This window comes from Pipistrellus hanaki, assembly GCF_964339955.1.
Source record: "Pipistrellus hanaki genome assembly, chromosome: 3".
In the NCBI taxonomy this organism is placed as follows: domain Eukaryota; kingdom Metazoa; phylum Chordata; class Mammalia; order Chiroptera; family Vespertilionidae; genus Pipistrellus; species Pipistrellus hanaki.
Genome location: NC_140505.1, coordinates 119,109,559 through 119,131,684, shown reverse-complemented (window position 1 = coordinate 119,131,684; position 22,126 = coordinate 119,109,559). Strand labels below are relative to the sequence as shown.

General features: G+C 40.6%; 1 protein-coding gene and 1 pseudogene across 2 annotated transcripts in view; one reads left to right on the top strand and one right to left on the bottom strand.

Annotated features, from left to right (window-relative positions):
* The window catches only part of TMTC2 (transmembrane O-mannosyltransferase targeting cadherins 2), a 401,251-nt gene that overhangs the window by 44,172 nt on the left and 334,953 nt on the right, over positions 1–22,126 (top strand). The window lies entirely within an intron of this gene.
* On the bottom strand, positions 4,391–5,012 carry LOC311619198 (small ubiquitin-related modifier 2-like; annotated as a pseudogene). The gene has a single exon. The product of its transcript is annotated as a small ubiquitin-related modifier 2-like (transcript).

Genomic DNA, 22,126 nt, shown 5'->3' with positions numbered 1-22,126 from the left:
ATTCCATTCAATAGGCTTTATCTAAGACTAGATAGTTGGAAAAAGAAAATATTGGTTGCTTCTGGCTAATCCAAGGTGGAATGAAGTCTCTAACTTTAATGAACATCACAGTTATACCTCTTTTAAGATCCAGTAGGGAGACTTACTAATTTCCTTTTTACTTTAAAAATAACAAATAGTCCATTTGTATAAACAAATATACCAATGATTAGAGACATTCTTAAGTCAGATAAAATGTAAGCAACTAAGGGTCAATTAGCATTTATGACCATTACAATAAAGTGTTTATCAAGAATTAATTGACTGAGGGAATGAAAGTTTAATTTTGAAATGTTTCTGATGATTATAAGCATTTAATGACACATTAAATGAATATTTTCCTTAATAAAATTTTGACTCAACTGGTAAAATTATGGTATTGTGTAATATCCATCCTTTTGAGAAACTTAAAACACATTGATGTAATGATAAATTTAAATAACAGTAAATATTAACAATAATTTAGCCAAATAATTTCATCCTATATTGTGTTCAACTGAACAGCCTGCTTTTGTGTGTGTTTTTTTTCTTCCTAATGTCAGGAATGGTAATTTTTGACTTGACAATAACTGGGAGAGTAATGTTAATAATTACAATTGTTTCATGCAGCTTAGTTTAGAAATGAATTTGAACCTATACTCAAAGCATCCACACACTGAGACTAGATAGTTCTGTTTACTGCTTTAAGGCAACGACTCTGGAAACTAAAAAAATACCCACATCATTAATATATTTATTTAAAATGGCAAGCGGTTCTGTCTACCCCAGGAAAGGAGCAGGAAGTAGATGCCACTCTAAGCAACATAATAGGCATGGCTCTTGGTTTTGTTTATATACATATTGCAAATAGTTCAGGAAATATAAACAGATAAATAGAAGTTGAACATTAAAAAGGCACAGAACTCTCCAACTGCAGTTTCAATTATTTGTAAAGAAATCTGAGGTTGATTTAAATCTGGGCTGCTCAAACTTACTGATAGTAAGCCACAGACAACCAGCCTATTGAGGCTTTTTGAATGCTTTTCAAAGGGGGAATATTTTATCTTTCTAATGCCTAAATACCGGTGCCCTAAGGGAGATAATTCCCTGATGCTCTTCAGAGGACCACATTCAAAATAAAGCATTTCAGGGAACGATGTGAAACAATAAATATTTGTTGGAAAAAGGAAAGAAAACCCATTGGTGTGGAAGGCAATCTTTATATTCTCTCTCAACTTTCCCAATAATTTACTAGGTGACATTGAATTGCTGTGGTGTTTTTATTTTCCTGCTCTTGGAAATTTCTAATAGTTTCAAGTTAAATAAAATAACTCCTTTGTTCTAGTACAGTAGTCAGCAAACTGTGGCTCAAGAGCCACATGCGGCTCTTTGGCCCCTTGAGTGTGGCTCTTCCACAAAATATGATGGCCTGGGTGAGTCTATTTTGAAGAAGTGGCATTACAATAAGTTTAAGTTTAAAAAATTTGGCTCTCAAAAAATTTTTTGATTGTTGTACTGTTGATATTTGGCTCTGTTGACTAATGAGTTTGCTGACCACTGGTCTAGTATAATTAATTTTTTTTCTTGGTTTGCAAGTTTGAAAAGAACAAATGACTGTGATCATTGTGTTCCCTTAAATTGTTATGTCAGGGGACCACCCTATGCTATCTTTAGGATAAGACACATCTTTACCAAAGGTGATTGTTAGAGTGGGTGTCTTGGAGAAACTGATTTTCATCCTGTGCTTTAAGCTACGTTGTCAGACTTTTTACCTTTCAGTTAACCTATGTGGAGGCTATGTCTTGTGGTTTGATTATGAAGAGTGTCTGTTGCTTTTTAAATTTTGTGATCACTTCCTGAGTAACAGAGACATTTGCATTCCAAACGATTGCATAGGAATTGTTCCTATTACTTGTTTTCTTCCTTAGATGGATAGACACAAGCAACAGGACAGCTCTGGTGTTCATTTTAGTTTTATAGTGTTTTTCAAGTTTTATTGCTGTGTGATGAGTTTTATTTAAGACAAGGGAACATTTTCCTCTGAGTCACTTGGAATAAATTGTCTGTTGACCTAGTAGGAAAACACAATAGTTGAAAATGCTCTCGTTCATATGGAGTGATAATTCCAGATTATTTACTACCAAATATTTAAGCATTTTGAGGCTATTCTGGCAAAGCAGTACCAACTATTTTTGTTACTTATTTTAATGGCAGTGGTACCGGTTTTGATCAGGGGTGAAAAATTTATAAGATTTTCTTTAGTAAGTCTTCTCTTCAGTTAATTAAAAATGGTACATAGAAAAGTGTTTGAGTTATGCTTGTCCTGTGAATGAATATGTCAGTGATTTTAAGAATCTTATTGGCAGTGTTTTAAACAGTGCCAGGCATGTTTTGAATCCTTGAAGACTAGCCACTTTGTGGTTCGGTGTGGCCACATGATGTAGTTCTGAACAATGGGATGTAGGAAGAAGAGGTGTGTATAACTTGATGCCCACCGTTTCCTTTCTGGTTTGTGGTTGGCTGGAATGTAGGTGTGATAGTGGGACCAAGAAGGGTCGAAAAGCAGATGCCATGAGTCAAAAATAGCAGAGCAGTCCTGACTGGTATGGCTCAGTTGATTGCACTGAAAAGTTAATGGTTTGATTTCCTGTCAGGGCACATACCTGGGTTGTGGGGCACATACCCTGGTAGAGGATGTGCAGGAGACAGCCAAATGATGTTTTACTCTCACATAGATCTCTCTCTCTCTCTCTCTCTCTCTCAAATTAATAAGAAATCTTTTTTTTTTTTTTAAAGCAGAGCAAAAAAGAAAGAAGTCTGTCTGTGTCCAGTATTATCAGAGCCTTGCCATTTCCAGCATAGAGTATATATTTAAGTAGGTGGTTTGAAAACCTATCTTGTTATTTTGGAATTTCTATTTACTTTTGCTAAACCTTATATTAAAATCTGAGACAAATTTTGTAATCATTAGTAAGGATAGGCTAAATGAATTGAGCAATGATTGAAAGGACCATCTGTTAGAAATAGCTGGGGTGTAATTAAGGCAATAATCTAGATTTATGTGGATAGGAGATACTATATCAGGAAGACTGACTCAGAAAAATGAAAGAAACATAGGAGGTATATTGGAAATAGTATTAGAATTGGCTTTATAAACCTGTATTATAGAAACAGTATTGTTGCTTACGATTCCTTGAGCTCTAATTCTTTAAACTATGAAAGTGTGACTGATTGCTATAAAGATGAAATGGAACATGTATGGTAAATTGCTTTGTAAACCACATCCTGGGTAATTAGCACATTAAGCAGGTACGACTTATGGGTTGAAATCATAATGCAAATTTAAATTGTGCTTTCTACTAGCTATTTAAAATACGTTCCGAGGGGAAAGTTTATCTCCCATTATTAATGAAAATTCTAGCCAGTCCTTTGACTTTTCTGGTACTAGAAAGCCCTTTAATCCCTTTACATTGTCAGTATAGTATCAGTTGGGAAGACAATCTTTGTCTCTGGCGGACTTCCTTACAGAAGGGAATCTGTGTTCTGGAATGGGGCTATGTGATAGGAGGTCAGAGATGGGCAGCCAGTACTTTTTGAACACTTTCTATGTAGGAGGCATAGTTCTAGCAAGAAACAAGACAGAGAACTCTTATCTCTTGGAGTATACTTCTTGTGGCTACTTCTTTCTTCTTTACTGTTTCTTCTGCCATTCACCAGCTGCTGTCATACATGCTTATGTACTAAAAGAATATAGTGTAAAGGGTGCATGGGAAAGTTCTTTTTTTTTTTTTTTTTTTGTATTGTGGATTCACACTGGCTTTGTAAATCCTGGACATAACAGCTATTCAGAGCTGACTCAATATCTTATGTGAATCTCCAAATCCATGGGAGCCTTCCCTGCTGGGACCCTCCAGCCTCAGCTTCCCTGGACTGTTTCGTTTTTCTCTCAGACCAATGCTTTGTTCTCAGCCCTTGTTTTGTGGTGACTATGCCAGTCTTTCTCTATTAGTGACCCTCCCAGATGCCTTCTTAGGTGGGACCCCAAGTATCTCCAAGCTTACTCTTCTTTCTCCAGACCCACTGCTAATCCATGGGGAACATTTGCCCATCTTTGACCTCTTCTGAGAGGTCGCCCCTCAGATCAGCTCTGATCGCCCGCCAGGCCTAGGGGCCCTACCAGTGCATGAATTTTATGCCTCGGGCCTCTAGTATAAAGATAAGAGCTGAATGAGCATGCCACGAATGAAGAAAGGGCGTGCTTTCACAAAACCAGCACTTTTTCCCATCCCATCTCCATTTGATGTCAGTCAAAACATACCATTGGCCATTTAGTTAAAACAATGCAAATGCTTGTGCACATCCATTAGTTACTTTATGTACAATAAAGGAATGGGGGAGAGGAAATGAAAGAATAGAGGAAACTATACTGTAGCAGTCAGATGTGTTGAGACCCAATTGCAGTTTTCTAACTGAGAATGTCTTTGTGGTCTGGAGGAACAGAGTTCCGGAGTAAATAGCAGGCTCCCTTTTTAGTAGACCCCTCCTGTCTGCTGCTGGAACACATCAATTATATCTTCCTCCCCCATTTCCAACTGCGCAGGTGTGTCTGTTTCATTGATTGGCTGCCCTTCAAATCGGAATCTGATCTGCCTCCTGACAAACCCTGTGATTCACAGTAGGCTTTCCTTAGTTTACTCAGTGGTGTATGCCTCTCAGTCTTAAACTGCACCACAGACCCATCCTGCCCCGCCACCTTCAACTTAATATGATCGTGTTCTCAGTCTTGACTCCTTCCTTGGGCTTTTCATCGGCCATGGCGAGCGCCAGAGTCTCCTCATCTGCCGCTTCACAAAAAAGGTATCAGGTCTGCACCAAACCAGCACACAAGCAGCACCAGGAGCGGCAGAAGAAGGAGGCAGCCGGTTCATGCTTGCTTGCTTGCTTGCTTGCTTGCTTTCTTTCTTTCTTTCTTTCTTTCTTTCTTTCTTTCTTTCTTTCTTTCTTTCTTTCTTTTTTTCTTTCTTTCTTCTTTCTTTCTTTCTTAGAGGAAGGGACAGGGAGGGAGGGAGGGAGGGAGGGAGGGAGGGAGAGAGAGACAGAGAGAGAGAGAGAGAGAGAGAGACAGAGAGAGAGAGAGAGAGAGAGAGAGAGAGAGAGAGAGAGAGAGAGAGAGAGAGAGATATTTATGCGTTGTTCCACTTATTCATGCACTCAGTGGTTGACTCCTGCATGTGCCTTGTAACTGGGATTGAACCTGTAACCCAGGCATATTGGGATGACATCCAGCCAGCTGCACTACCCATCCAAGGTGACAGACACATGCTTTCATTTTTTTTTTTTTCTGAAGCCTCCCCTGTGTCATGTCATCCTTGTTCATATCTCCAGCTTCATGGCTAAGCCTAAGAGATAAGGGGACCTAATCAGGTCTTTAAAAAAAATATTGTGATACCTATAATATGTGCATTGTTTTTCATCATCGTATAATAGATAAGAACAGGAAATAACTGGATAACATTTGAATGAGAGAAAATTAGAATTGAGGAATAGCTGACTTCTAAAGAAGATGCTTTTCCTCTATATCCTGTATATTCTTCAGTCCCTGGCTCCAGTCCACTTATTACCGCTTCTTCACCATCCACACGCAGACCATGCCACCTCCTTGCCTCTAGTTTTTGCCCACTCTGTTGTAAGGATTAAATTTAAATTTTAGAACCAATATCAAAATTGGATATGGAATGCTTAGGGAAGTATGGACACCATTCTAGCTGAAAGGGAAGTCTTGTGTTGGAGAAGAGTAAAAGAGTAATAACTAAAACTCCCATTTTTTGAGAGCCTGGTAGTCCTTGCCTTCCTGTCATGGTGTTGAGATGGTCCTTTCATTTAATCCTTACAATAATCATATTGAGCAAGTATTATTATCCTTATTTAGCAAAGGTTAAAGCAAGGTTCAGAAATTAAGTGGTCTGGCTACTCATAGCTGCAAAAAAATTTTCATAATAAAAATGGATAATCAAAATTGTTATAGAAAGGTAACTGCCTACATACAAAACAATCCAAATGCAACAGAGTGGGCAAAAACTAGAGGCAAGGAGGTGGCATGGTCTGCATGTGGATGGTGAAGAAGCGGTAATAAAGTGGACTGGAGTCAGGGACTGAAGAATATACAGGATATAGAGGAAAAGCATCATCCAGTTATTTCCTGTTCTTATCTATTTAAGTCCTATCCATCCTTTAGAACCCATCACAAGCCTTATTTGTTTTACAGGTACCTTTTTGATAGCTTTATTTTCTATTAATCTACCCTTTCTTTTAACTCCCTTAACACTATAGAAGATCTCACTTCCTAGTTACAGTGTCTTCCAAGTATATATTGTATTTTGTATTTTTTCTCAGTGTTTCCCATTGTTTTTCTGTTTGCCTTCTATTCCTCCCCCCCCCCCCCCCCTGCTTTGGAGAGAGAATGGTTATGTTGTCTTTTACCCTTTTTTAGAAAAATAAATAAGCATATATTAAGTGTTTGGTAACCAGTTGCTACATAAATATAAAACTTTGATTACTGTTGACCAGTAACAACTATTAAATTATGTGTATTTGCTTTCCATAAACTTCTTAATGGCAATATCTGTCAAAAGCATTTAGTATTTGTGTGCTTGAGAACACATTAGCAAATATTATGGGAATCTTTTGAAATTTGAACTTTTAGTACTGCTCATTAAAGAGAATATGACTCAAGTACTGTTTCAGTTTGAAATGCTTTTGTTTGTAAATAACAGGAAACCTTGTCTCTGGAGACTTTAAACAAAAAAGGGTTTATTTTTTATCTCAAATAACAGTAAGTTCCGAAGCCAGCGCCTTGAGCATCTCAACATCACAGACCTTCCTTTCTCCTCCGTCATCCTGGGCTGCTGACCTGCATCCTCCCACAGGCTGCTTCCTTCTCACCTGATGGTGGGGCCACGTCTTAGCATCAGGCCCGTGTTCTGGGCAGAGCGCAGTGGCAGAGGCTAAGTGTAGAGAGAGGCACACTTGCCTTTAAATTTTTTTGCATTTATAGAGTCAACATAAACTTTTACGGAACTCTAGCCAGCAAACCTCTGGTTACGTCTCCTTGCATGGAATGACCCCCCTGGTGACCCTCTCTGGAGGGTGGCTGGGAGCTGGGGGCAGCAGGTGAGGGTTGGGAAAGACACCCACAAGATGCCTCACAAGCAGCTTAACTAGCTATTTTCCCACCAAAACTCCACTCCGGAAGTGCCCTCAGCTACATATCTCTCAGAAACAAGTGAACTCTTTAGGCCCAGGCTGGGGGACACCTGACCTGTGGCCAGATAAGGCCCGCAGTATCATTTGGTCTGGCCCTGCCAAGGCATTAGGGGTGAGTTAATTAAATGTCTGACCAAATATAGCAGGCTACTTTTTAAGTTGATAGTTTTGTATGCCTTGCAAATGATGATAAAATATGCAAATGGCCCTTGACAGAAAAAACCGGTTCCCCATCCCTGCTTTAGGCTAATGAAACTATTAATTTAACTTTCACAAGACAAGTGTATACCTTTTTTTTTTTTTTTTTTTTTTTTGAGGGGTTTCTGATGCATATTGGCTTTCCTTTTGTTGTCGAATACATTGCTATTTCAGGTTTGGATGGAAGAACTCAGAATTTAAATTCTTGTTTTTCTGCTGGAAAAAAAAAAAATAAAAATAAGGTACCAGTGATCGTCTTGAAAGAAACAACAGGAATTTATTTCCCTTTCTGATCAAGGGTGCACACATGATCAGAGAGAGCTCAGGCAATCCCAAATTAAAGCCACTCCTGCCTGGAGCGCGTGATGATTACATCTTACCTGGCCGTTCGGGAGATGGACAGGTAATAGTTGCTGCAGAAAACCTTTTGTGGTATCTGAAAAGAAAGCTGTCACAAAGAACGCTGTAACTCCTCTGTGCTACAAGAGAAACTTAAATTACATCAGCTGAGGTTTTTTTGAAGGTGCGATTCCTTTAATAGTATTTGACATGTGTTAACGGAACGGACAAGGCGCCCCAAGTAAAGTTTCATTATCTGCGGCAGCCTGTTGCAAATCCCACCTCGTTGCGATGTAGGTTTAGCTAATTTCATGTTCTTTTGAAGCTGCTCTTCAGTAGCTTCAAATGGGCATTGCCAGGAAGCATTGTATGTATTAGCACACAAGAGCCTAGAGAAAACACCACTTACCCTGTGGTAATGGACAAATAGATGATAGTGGGAGAGGGGAATTATCTTTATGCAGACGTCACACCAGCCTGCAGTAGAACAAGATTATTTATGCTTTGGGAAAAAAATACCATTTTGTTTTTATCAAGATGCAGAACAGGCAAATAGCTGCTAAAGAAGAAATTATTTGAATTGATATTCAGTGGCTTATTTGGAACATCGAAGAATATAGTGCACATTTTTAAATTCCTCCACACATACTAGTTTACTTTTTATTTTATTTTTTTAAATTCAAGAAATACTGCAAAATGCTTCAGCCTTCTGAATTAGGAAGTAGCAGAACGATTTGCTGCCTTTGTCCTGGTCTTTGCATGGGCCGTCTGTTTGCTTGCCGGCACTGTTCAAGGTGCTGATCCTAAATGGTAGCTTCTTGGCCCTGGCTGGAGAGCCATTGTTAGCCTGGGTTCCTGTGCCGTTGAAAGCATTAGGAAATACATTTAATAATTCATATACAAAGGCCTTTCTTTGTATTAGAAGTTTCCTCTGGTGATACAAAAGCTTTTATAGTAGTTAGAAAAAAGGTATGGGGCATCAGAGTTTTTGGAATAACCCTGAACTGTATGTGTAATTTTTAAATTATTTTTCTTCGCTTGTTCAGTTACTTAGCTTTTGATCCTACCTGTCATTTTCCTAACTAACAACTAACTAACATCATCAACAATTCATCCATCAGATGGTGGTAGGCACATTGCATTTCTCTCGCATCTTGACTGACAGGGCTCATTCAATAATGGCATTTAGCACCATGTGTTTCAACCAAGGATCCTTGGCACCAATGCACCATCAACAGGAATCCCCAGTGTGAGGCCTGGTGAAGAAGAAGAGTTTTTTCAATACAATAGCTCAGTTGTGATACAGCATGGTTGTGGAATAGCCCCATAATTAAGTGTTACAGCTCAATTATGAAGCAGCATAGTCGTGAAACAGCAGCTTTTAAGGAGGCCCTGGGGCCTGTTGCTCTGGAGTGAGGCCCCTCTCCTGCTCTTCAGCTCTGCTCTGCTCCCCCTGCTCCAGGCAGCTCTGCTCTGCTCTGCTCCTGGGAGATGTCTTTAGTGTTTAACGCCATCCGGGGAAACCCAGTCTTCAGTGAAAACAGAGAGTTCGCTCTCCTAGCCAGAGGGGAGCTGACTTATTTAGACAGAGGTTCCTGCCCGTGGTCTTTCATTGGTCTGGTCTCAGGCAAATGAACACTCTCGAATCCTCACAGTTTGATTAGTCTAAAAAGCACTATCCTGATTGGTCAGAATGGAGCTGCTCTGACTGGAGCTGCTCTGATTGGCTGGTAAAGATGCTGATGGGGCATTAGTCCTATTAGTTGAAACACAATTCTAGGAACTCCCTCATAAAGGCTGGCTCATCTAATAGGAATACAGTGCAGGCAGCTTCTGGGAGGCAGGCAGCTCAGTGCAGGCTTACCCCCGAAGTGCAGTTTGCATGAGAGGCCCCTGGTTAGAAAGGGCTGCTGGCTCTGTCTTTAAAAGTTGAGCCCAGTGAGCCACTAGGAGTCCTTCTCCATAGGTATTTTCTTTTTCAGAGTCCACATTGCTTTTGTCTCCTGGGTAGTATTTTGTCGAATTATTGTAGAACAGATATGTGCGGGACACATCTTATTTCAGCATCTATGTGCACATTGGAATGGAATTCAAAGATGACCAAGACACCAGCTTTGTGAAGGGACACAGACACACATACACACACACACACACACACACACACACACACACACATGCTAGAACACATACACACACAATGGGCATCATTTTGTCCCCTGGCTAATCAGTCAAACACAAGCCCAGAAACTTTGGTGAAGGGATTTTGCCAATGTAGTTAAAGCCCCAAATCGGTCGACCTTATGATGTGGAGATAATCCAAATGGGCTGGACCCCAAAAGGTGAGATCTTTAAAAGCAGAACGTTTTCTCTGGCAGTGTCAAAGGAGAAGGTGAGGGAGATTCAAGGCCTGAGAGGGACTCCACTCACATGGCCATTGCTGGTTTGAAGAAGGAGGGGTGGCATTTCAGAAGGAAGATAGATGGCTCTAAAGCTGAGAATGAGCAGCTCATAGCTGGCAGGCACCAAGGAAATGGTGATATCAGTCTGAGCACAAGAAGGAACAGAATTCACCCAGCCACCTTAGTGAGTGTAGGAGAAGTCCATTCCTCCCTAGAACCTCCAGTGTGGCCATCACCTTGATTTCAGCTTGGTGCGAGACCCTGAGCTGAAAACCAACCGAGTCATGCTGAACTTCCCACCTAGGGAACGGTGGGCTCATAAATCTGTCTTATACGTTTCTACTTTTGTGGTAATTGATTATGCAACAACTAAACTGAATGAGAGGGTGGTCATTTCCTTGATGCCAGGAGATACTAATGACACTGAATTAATTTCAAATTTTAGGACAATCCTCTCCCCCATGACTTGGATAACATTAGCCTTACACTTTATATCCTAATTGTACACATAAGAAAAAGGAGTCTAGAGAAGTTAGATTTTTTTCTACAGTTTTGGAGCTAGCTAGTGGTAGGGCTGGGATAGAAGCATGTATCCTGATGCAAGGGTCAGTGTTGTTTCTATTATATCTCACTGTGGTGCCTAATGAATGCCAGATTTAAAGTGGAACAGAAGCCAAATAATGGCAATTATAAGGAAGGTAAAGAATAAGAAAAATAATTTCAGGAAAGCATTATTATTTTTTTACCTAAGGATTCTGAAGCATGGAGTAAAGTGTGGTATGCATTGCTGGACCTGGTTTGTTAGCCAGCATAAGGACATTGCCACATTCCGTGGAGCAGAGCTCCCTTCCCAGTGGGTCTGTGGCTGAGCTCTTCCAGTGATTCTTCTGGCATTTTATTTGAATGGCTTTTTTTTTTTTTTAAAAAAAAACCAAAACAAAAAAACAAAACTTTATTTTGATCATCCTCAGAGATAGCAGCTATTTGACACTTGAGGGTTAACTTTATATTGTTTCCAAATAGTTTTGGATAGCTGTAATATGACAAGTCAGATTTGTTAATCAGTCTGAATAATACAATAAAAACCAGTCTGTGTAATAGATGAGAAAATTGGTCTGGGCAATGTAATAAAAAGAAAATACTGCTCATGGGTTAAGATGGTCTTTCCTATTTTTTTTTTTTTTTTCTTTCCCAACATTAAATCTGACCACGGTTTTTAAAGAAGTTTAGAAGTCATTGGGAACCATGTTGGCAGTACCTGCAGTGAGTACCCCTGTCTTCTGGTGAGCCCTTAAACAGAACATGTGCTTTCGGAGAGAGAGGAACCCTGTCTTGACAGCTCCTAGCGGTAGGATGGTGGGAGAGGCACTTAGCCTCCGCAGACCCTGATTCCTTAACGTGTGAGACGGAGACTGATGGCATTAGCGTTAGGTCTGTCACACAGGAGTTACTCGGTAAGCGAACGAAGTAAGTGAACCAAGTGCTGCAAGTTGTGTGAAGCTCTTAACGTGGGAATGTGGCACACAGTGTGTGCTGAAACACAGTTTGCTTTTAAAATACTATTTTTAGTGGTAGTTCCATGATATCATGATATGTTTAGGTTTGATCAATAAGGGTAGCTTGTTGCTTGATGTGAACCCAAGAAATAGAATTCGCAGCGCATCCCAACCTTGGCTTATTTCGCAGAAAATCTGTGAAGAGCCTTCTTGGTCGTGGCCCAGCGTGTGTCTGCTGCCGGCAGGAGGAGGAGTAGTGGGTGGTTCCCTTTTCCTGCCCAGGAGGCCCATGGAGCTAGGGAATCACTCCGGCTTCTCCTGAGTGTGCCAAACTCCTTTGACTTAGACTTGCTTCCAGTTCAGAAACGAACATTTATTCATACGTTTATATTCATATACTGACGAAAAGAAATCTCTTCTCAACCTGTATTCTAGCAAGAGAGGCAGACACTTTTTTAAATACCACAATTGACCTGCCTGGCCCCTTCTATCTTGCTCTAGAAACGCGTGCACAGCTTCACTTTCTAGCCTTGTTTTGGGTGTGGGAGGTGAACTCCTGACTGTGAGGCCCAGCGTCGGTACAGAGAACCCAGTGTCCTTGTTCCTTTGGTCCAAGCGGGCTCCAATCCTCTTGACCTTATTCAACCTTACTGGTTCTGCTTAGCCCTTAGAGTGGAGTAAGCAGTAACAAGGCCAGTGCTTTAGGAAAGAGGATTAAGATGGTGCCAACAGATAGAGACATTTATTTTAAAGATGTTTTTGATGGAAAAGAAAATAGTTGTCCCAGGAAAACATGCAGTAGGAAAATTGAGATGCTGTATAATGGCACACTGTGTTTATTTGTAGCTTTTTGGCCTTCCCTTTGTATTTACTTCAAGTTACAAAGTGCCTCCTAAGTTGAATATCATTGAGCTCTAAAGGTTGCACCACTTTTTAAAAATTGATTTCAGAGGAGAGGAAGAGAGAGAAACATCAATGTGAAAAAGAAACATGTAGGTGGCTGCCTCCTACATGCTTCCTACTGTGGTTTGAGCCTGCAGCCCAGCCAGGTGCCCTGACTGGGAATCTAAGAAGGCCTTGTGGTGCATGGGACACTGCTCAACCATTCTGGCTCAGCAGATAGAGCATCAGCTCGAGGACTGAAGGGTCTTGGGTTCGATTCAGGTCAAGGGTACGTACCTTGGTTGCAGGCCCCATTCCTGGTTCCGTTGGGGTGTATGAGGGAGGCAACCAATTGATGTGTCTCTCTTACATCTCCGTTTCTCCATCTCCTCTTTCTCTCTCCCTCTCCCCACCCTTCCACTTACTTCCACTCTCTCTAAAAATCAATGGAAAAATATCCCCAGGTGCGGATTAACAAAAAAATGACACACACAAGAACAAACAAAAAAGAATGATTGATGTGAAAACTTCCTGTGATGTTGATGGAACGAGGCTTGTGTTGAAAACCAGCATGCATGATTCAGATGAAGAGACTAGATGGTTCTTGCCATCTTTTCCTCATGCTTTTGAGAGGTGACCTGAAACCTTTGAGCAAGGTGCTCGCCATTTCTGAAAGCATTTACAAGATCTTACTGGCATTCTTTACTCCATTCTTCTCACCCACCATCCCCACTGCATAGAGATTACATCAGAAGTAATCATAATGTTAATGATTTTAATAATAATAGCTAATATGTGTAGAGATCTTTTTAAACCTGAGGCTAAGTGCTTTTGTATGATAGCTTACTTAATCTTTATAACAATCCTGTTGCATAATTATAGCTGTCATCAGTCCTGTGAGATAATAGCTGTTATCAATCCTGTGGTGTTATAGCTCTTGTCTGTTGAGTGTATCTTTGTGTTAGACAAAACACAAAGTGCTGTATATGAATCGTAATGGTGTTCTGGTCAACGACGGACCGCATCTATGACGGTGGTCCCATAGGATTATCATGACAGAAAAGGCTGAGCCCTTTACACTGTTGAATTTCCTGCGAACATCAATCGGCTCTGGGGGTTTAATGGACAAGGAGGTTTGATATGCTGTTGAGGAGCTTACGAGTGCACCCCTACCTTTACTCATTTGTGCATACAAACACACGTGTGTGCTCAAACTCCCTTCCCTTTCCCCCATTCCTCTTTATTTCTCTTTCCTCTTAATCCTGTGGCTATCTCTCGCTCTCTTTCTCTCCCTTTTATTATTTCTCATCTCTTTTGAGATCTCTGTCCTCCCTTTCTCTCCTCTTCTCTTCCTCCCCTCTCTTCCTCTCTCCCTCCTTCCTGACATATGCTCTCCTTCCCTTTGGCACCTTCTGCCTCCCCAACACACATGCACTGTATATAAAACACTTTATATTTTACGCCGTATTTTTGCTCTATCATGTCTATGTTTAGAAACATTGTGTTACAGTTCCCTACAGTATTCAGTAGAGAAACACGCTGTAACAGTTTTGTAGCCTCGGAACAATAAATGGGCTGTACCATATAACCTAGGTGTGCAGCAGGCTATACCATCTAGGTTTGTGTAAGTGCATTCAGTGATGCTTAAACAAGGATGAAACCGTCTAATGATGCATTTCTGAAATCCCTGTAGTGATGAATTATTCTTATTTATTTTTTTAATTCCTTACCACAGCCTTCTGAGACAATATTCCACCAGCATATGAGCTCTATGAGGGCAGCAACTTTCTTTTTTCTTTTTTCTTTCTTCTGGGCTGAATTCCTAGGATGGCAGCTGTTATATGCCTGGAGCCTGGTAGGTGCTCAGTTCTGAGTGAACAGATTTCCAGTTTTTGGATGAGGAAACTGTTAAGTAAAGAAAACCTCAAATGAGTTGACCAGGGTCCAGTGGAGAGGCTGAGATTTGCATCTGGGCAAGTGTGATGCCAGAGACTGTAATCTTTACCTATGTGTTGAGAGAGTCCTTACTTTTTTTGGTTAATAAATATCTGCGATAATGTTAACTTCTGAGCCAGAAGAACGTTTAATCCTAGGTTTCTGAAATAAAAAAGTATGAAGTTATTTTGGAAACTTTCAGAAAGATATTTTGAAACTGTTGTGAATCATCTTTTAATGGAGAAGCTATAGATTTAGAGTGCCTAATCTTGAAGAAATCATGGATAATGTGCATATTGCTTATTTATGGGAAATATGAATATACATGAATATAATAGCATATATGTGGGACTATATATGAATATGTTAAGATTCTGTGACACTCAATAATCTTTTTATTCCTTTGAAAGAAGGAGAAACGGCAAATACAGCTTTAGCAAATTTGCTAGTGTTTACTTCATAATATATAACATATAATTAAAATAGGGATTTTTAAATTTTCTTGACATTAGCTCCTACTATTGCTGTTTCCTAATGCTTTTTTCTTTTCCTTTCGCAAAAAGTCTTTGGAGTTAGGAATGTATATGTTGTGCAGAGTCTATTTAAAAATATGTCTAAATATGATACTTAAATATATTTAGGATATTTCCAATTAAACAATTTTGCATTAAAAGGGTGAACAGAATTCCAAAAGGGATTGCACTACATTTTACTGCCTGCAAAACATTGAGAGCATGTATTGTATTCCAACCAATATTTTTGGTTCTTAGTTTTCAAAGTTATTTTAATTTTTATAGAGGAAAAGGGCATGCTCTTTTAACTTGTAGTCTGTATTTTTGGTGAAGAACATTTTTCCAAATGTTTATTAACCAGATATACTCCTCCATGGACTGTAATTTTTAAATTTATTTGATGTTTCTGCTCTCTATCTGGTTCAGGGATCTCAGGGCTGGGTTATTATGAGTTTTTCTAATTGGCAAGCTGTTTATATTCTTGGGAGCATAAACTAGGGAGCAGTTACCCACTCTCTTGGTGCATTTATTTAAAGAATTTATAAAGGCCAACCACTGCCTGACTGGTGTGGCTCAGTTGGTTAAGCATCAGAAGGTCACCGGGTCGATTCCTAGTCAGGACACATGCCTGGGTTGTAGGCTTGATCCCCAGAAGAGGGCGTGCAGGAGGCAGCCAATTGATGTGTCTCTCTCATTGATGTTTCTGTCTCTCTCCCTCTCTCTGAAATCAATAAAAACATACAGAAAATATAAAGACCAACCACTACCTCTACCACATTAATTTTGAATTAGGGATATGTGACTTTATTACATCTTACAGGCATGAGTAAACATTTGGGATGTAGAACTTTAAAGAAAATGTAGCAACAGAGCTTTGCTTTAACTTCATAAATACACACCTAAGACTTTTGGGGATTATTTTAGCGACGTATTAAGTGCATCCTTCTGTCTTCTCTTTTCCCCAACTTGTCACTGTGCTGTGGGAGAGCATAGCTAGTGCTGAAATCTCATGTCAGGTGCTACTCTCTTGCTTTCATTAGGCATCCAGCTCATGTCATCTAGATCAGTTGTTTCTGCTGCTCTTGAGGGCTGCTAAGGTGAGAGTTTCTCTCTCTAGGACTTTTCATCATCTCTTTGAATGTGTACTGCTCTCTCAGGCCAACGAGATAAGCCATATCCCTTGTTGACTTGGTTGGACATATAGCAGATATATAGTTGCTCCTGTAGGCTGCTTATTATTTATTTATTTATTTATTTATTTTTACTAATTTTTGCCTACCTACACTCAGGTGACAAGTAGTCTCTATAAATTAATTGTGTACAGTTTATTTATTTATTTTTATTATTTTTTTAATCCTCACTTGAGGATTCCTCCACCAACCCCCAGTTGATTTTTAGAGAGAGTAGAAGGGAGGGGGTCAGGAGAGAGACTTCAATGTGAGAGAGATACATCAATTGGTGGCATCCCACAATGGGGGTCAAAGTTGCAACCTAGGAGCGTGCCTTGGACCAGGAATGGAATCCCCAACTCTTTCGTCCATGGACTAATGCTCTAACCCATGGTGAAATATTGGCCAAGGCTAATTTTTTTTTTTTTAAGCATAAGAAGAAATAATTTTTGGTGCAGTCTTGATATTACCATGCCAGTTTGCTTACTGAAAACAAAATGTCATTTATTTTATACTAGAGACCCGGTTCACAAAATTTGTCCACGGGGGTGGGTGGGATGGGGAGGGTGTCCCTTAGCCCAGCCTACACCTTCTCCAATCTGGGATGCCTCAAGGGATGTCAGACTGCCCGTTTAGGCTTAATCCCAGTAGGATTAGAACTAAATGGGCAGTTGGACATCCCTCTCACAATCCAGGACTGCTGGCTCCCAACTGCTCACCTGCCTGCCTTCCTGATTGCCCCTAACTGCTTCTGCCTGCCAGCCTGATCACTCCCTATCCACTCCCTTACAAGACTGATTGATGCCTAACTGTTCCCCTGCCAGCCTGTTTGCCCCTAATTGTCCTCCCCTACAGGCCTGCTCACCCCTAAATGCCCTCCCCTGAAGGCCTGGTCCCCCCCAACTCTCCTTCCCTGCAGGCCCAGTCACCCCCAACTTCCCTCCTTTGCAGGCCTAGTCTCTCCCAACTGCCCTCCCCTGCTGGCCATCTTGTGGTGGCCATCTTGTGTACACATGGGGGCAGCCATCTTGTGTGTTGGAGTGATGGTCAATCTGCATATTATTCTTTTTTTTAGATAGGATAGAGGCCTGGTGCATGGATGGGGGCCAGCTGGTTTGCCCTGAAGGGTGTCCTGGTTCAGGGTGGGGGTTCCCTTGGGGTGTCGGGTGGCCTGGGCAAGGGGCCTTTGTTGGTTTGCAGGCTGGCCACACCCCCTGCTGACCCAAGTGGAGGCCTGGTATCTGGGACTTATTTATTTTCTATTAATTGAAACTTTGTAGCCTAAAGTGGAGATCAAGGCAGGTCAGGGCTGTGGGAGCTTGGCTTCCTCCATCACCTGGGGGCAACTCAAGCCTCCTGCTCTCTCCAGCTCTGTGGCTGCAGCCATTTTTTTTTTTTAAATTAAATATATTTTATTGATTTTTCACAGAGAGGAAGAGAGAGGGATAGAGAGTTAGATATATCAATGAGAGAGAAACATCGATCAGCTGCCTCCTACACACCCCCAACTGGGGATGTGCTTGCAACCAAGGTACATGCCTTTGACAGAAATCAAACCTGGGACCTTTCAGTCCGCAGACTGATACTCCATCCACTGAGCCAAACTGTTTTCGGTACTGACTGCCACCATTTTTGTTGTGATTTATTTATCTTCTATATTTGAAACTTTGTAGCCTTGAGTGGAGGCTTGGGCCTGCTCGGGTGTGTGAAAAGCTTGGCTTCCTTCATTGCAGGGGAAACCCAAGCCTCCTGCTCTCTCCATGGCCACAGCTATCTTGGTTGGGTTAATTTGCATATTCACTCCTGGTTGGCTGGTGAGCGTGGCTTGTGGGTGTAGCAGAGTGGTGGTTAATTTGCATATTACTCTTTTAATAGATGGGGTTTAAAATGTAGTTTTATTGATTTCAGAGAGGAAGAGACAGGGAGGGAGAGAGAGAGAGAAACATCAGTGATGAGAGAGAACTATTGATTGGCTGCCTCCTGCACACTCTACACTGGGCATCGACTGACTGAGAATTGAACTGTGATATCCAGGTTCATAGTTTGATGTTCAACCACTGAGCAACACTGGTCAGGCAACAAAATATCATTTTTTTTTAAATGAAGGAAATCATTTTCATAAAAGCAAAAGGACTGCTCGTTTATAAATATTCTTTATGTGATATAATTGAGGCTTCACAGTATGGAAAGCTGAAGTTTAAAAGTCAATACAGCCAATATTTGGTTTGGCTTAGTGGATAGAATATGGTCCTGCAGATTGAAGGGTTCTGAGTTGATTATGGTCAAAGGGCACATACCTGGGTTGCAGGCTCGGTCCCCAGTAGGGGGCATGCAGGAGGCAGCCAATCAATGATTCTCATCATTGGTGTTTCTATTTCTATCTCCCTCTCCCTTTATCTCTGAAATCAATAAAAATATATTTTAGAAAAAGTCAATACAATGTCATCATAATATGGGTTTCTTACCAACTAATTTCTTACATTGGCTAGTGTTTTATAATGGGTATCTTAGTAATTTTAACTGGAGGAAACTGACTAGAAAAATAATTATTCATTTTTGTTTGCTGAATTGAGAAGAATGTATAAAAAAAGAAAACTTCAAAAGCTCATTTTTTTTCAAAGAAGGTATGAAAACTCTACACATAACTTCTGAATTTGGGTCTTTTTTTGTGAGGGAGCCAGAGCAAAAGAAATTGTCTGGGAGATCTGGTTAATTAATGTGTAAAGCTGTTTACATTTTCAAAGAGGTTCTAAAATGCACTTCCAGGTTTTTGATGGAAAAGTTAATTGATTTCAGATGTCAGTCTGTGTCTAATGGTGATGAAAGTGGTTGGCCCTCCTAGGTAAAAATAAATTATACCCTATTAATTAGGAAAGCTTGATAGAGTTAGAGCCATGATTTAGCAGATTCTTGAGGGAGTCTTAGTAGGTCATGTTCTTTCAGGCATTGGGACATTCTGGGACCTTACAGTTATATCTGCAGAGGGACAAATGAAGATGTCACCAGACTCAGGAGATGGATATTTATGCCCTGGAGTCCTCTTGTTTTTCCAGCAGATATCCCAAAGGAATGATATCTGCTCATATTTTTATTGTTTTGCCTTTTGAAATAAGTTGAGAGAAGACTGAGAAATGAAGGCATTTCTTAGAGAATGGTAATCAAAAATGAGTTCACTGTTTTAAATGCACTCCTTTCTTAGTGGCTTTAGAAACAATATTCTGATAATGATTTTCCTCACCAATAATTCAATTTGCTGAGTTAAGAAAACCTTTTTTTAAAACAAAAACTAAAACTAAAACCCATGGGATGTTAGGCTTAACAACTTTGTATTGTAGGAAGTAGACAGCCTTTACCTAAAATAATAGGTACGCTCTGCTAATTTACTTGTAGAACAAAAGTTTGTAAATTCAATATTTGGATTGTATTGAGGTACTGCTTTTCAAAAGTACTTCAGCTGAGTCAGTACATGCAGTCTTGTCTCATTTTGGAATGTGGAAAAGCGTGCCGGAATTTACGTGACCTGGAAATTGGGTTCTCTTATAGTTGATTTTTCTCCAAGCAAGTACAGCTGCACTTACCCCCATACGAACAGGAAAAATTGGGGGTGGGTTAAATGAGCTATAGAAAGCTTCTCAGAGAAAGGTGTGATTGCAAGGCATAACTATTTTCTAATAACTATATGAGCAGCTTTCATAATTCAAAGCTTCTGCAAGATAGAGAGTAACAATCAAGTTCACCTGTATACTATTGTATTTGGATTGCCTGACAAGTGCCAACTCCCAGTCACTTTGAGGGAAAAATTGTTCAGATTCATCATTGTTGTAGGCAAATGTAATTTAAATTCAGATTCCTGGGGGCCCTGTTAGAGAAGAGGCATTGGGCTGGTGAGTTGAGCTGCTCATTATGTTTTTTGTTTTTTTTTCCTTTCTTTTTTTCTTTGTTCTTTAAAGGTCTTGACTCTGGTGGGTATCCGTGGTGTATGCTTTTCTAGCATCAGTTCCCCTTTTCTTCTCCTCTAGTACCCAGAATTTCCCTTAGGAAACCTCTTCTATATTCTTAGCTTGTCCAGTTGAGGAGGGGCTGCTTGCACCTGTAATGGGCCAGGAACCCATTTTCTGCCCATAGGGACCAACTGCTTAAGTAACCAATAGCGGCCAAGTGAGAATCAGTTCTTGGCATTTTTCATTGGAATTATTGGAAAGGAGACTAACTTTCCCCCTCTGGAATTTCTTAGTGAGTAGGAAGCAAGATGATCAGGTGTCAGTGGGAGCTCATCATTCCTGAGAGGAAGTCAGAGCTTGAGCTGGAAATACAGAATCCTGACAGCTAATCCGAACATCTCATCAGATAGGAGAGCCACTGAGTTCTACTTTTTTGTATAATCCAGTTTAGATGGGCTTCTGTCACTGAAACACACCTGACTGACAGACTCTTACTAGTTTATTATCAGATTCACTCTTAAAGCTAACTTTTGGTTGGTGTGTGTGCCATTATTTTTTTGTCAATAATTTAATTTTTCTTAAAAGCTTTTTTTTTTTATCACAATAAAGTAAATAACTACTGAGTGTAAATGTACAATGAAAAGAACAAGCAAACAAAACCCTTAACATCCATATTTATCTGGGACATTAGAAAGGCCTTTGTCTAATTTGAGTCAGGGTTATGATGGCTCATTAAAGGAGTAAAGAGAACATTTTTTTTTTCTATTCTATGAAAATATTTGTGTAAGAGTAGAACTATTTCTTCTTTCAATGCATGCTAAGATTATTGATAAAACTACTCATACCTTTCTACATACAAACGCCTAAGCAACCTGCTGACCTTCCAACTGATAGTTATGACTCAGATTGACCACCAGGGGGCAGACGCTCAAAGCAGGAGCTGCTGAGCTGCGGTGACTTGGCAGCTTTGGTGACACACCCAGAACCAGAGAGGGGGGAGCCCGATTCTGGTGGGTGTCATCCGAGAACCACCCTGTCACAACCCTGGACACTTTGGGGGATGTTAGAAAGCTGTTTTTGGCTTGATCCCTGCAGGCCAGGCCGAGGGACCCCACCCGTGCACAAATCCATGCATCGGGCCTGTAGCCCATTGGCTCCCCACTGGGTCTCTATCCCATTGCAGAGGTTGTGAGTCTGGCCGTTACAGAAACTTTTCGACTTGATTAGCTAAATGGTGAGACGTACAGGACCTACTGGATGCAGCCCCAATGTTTGGTGCCTGCACAGGCCTATCTGCTGAATGTCAATTTTCAGTGGAGGCAGCAAATTTTTCTGCCACCACTCTCTGCTTGGAGACTGGCCATGGTTTCCCTCCTTCGAGGTGGACAGTAGTGCTAGTGGGCAACCTCTGGGGCGGGAAGGAGGCTAAGGAGCAGCTCAGGTAGGAAAGAGGAGGTTCCGCCACCATTGCCTGGATGGAAGGGTCCGGCCCTAGGCCGATTAGATTCCAGGCTAAGTAAGTCCTATTTGCTAAGTAATTGCATTTTGCAGCTCAATGCCCACAAGTTGTCAGTTACCACCAAACAGGATACAGTGAGAGGAAAGAAGCGAGACAGACAGAGTGGGTCCTTGGGTTACATCGGAGATCCTTTCCTATGGCACGACATAACGCGATTTTCACTGTAAGCCGGAACTCACCTACATGAGCACCTATGTCACTCGCTTGGAGCACATACACAGCAGTAATGAAGTGAAACAGTAAAAAATATTAAAAGAAAAATTACAATTCCTGACCTTTACTTGTGGTAAATAAATAATAAAAAACATAAAGCACATATGTACATAAGTCAAAATGATGGGACTTTTTAAAAATAAATAAATGGGAGATGGCAGTGTAACCACGAGCCACAAAATGAAGTACGTCGAGTTCAATGTAACTTGCAGACTGCCTGTACAAAGAGAAAGTGATATAAT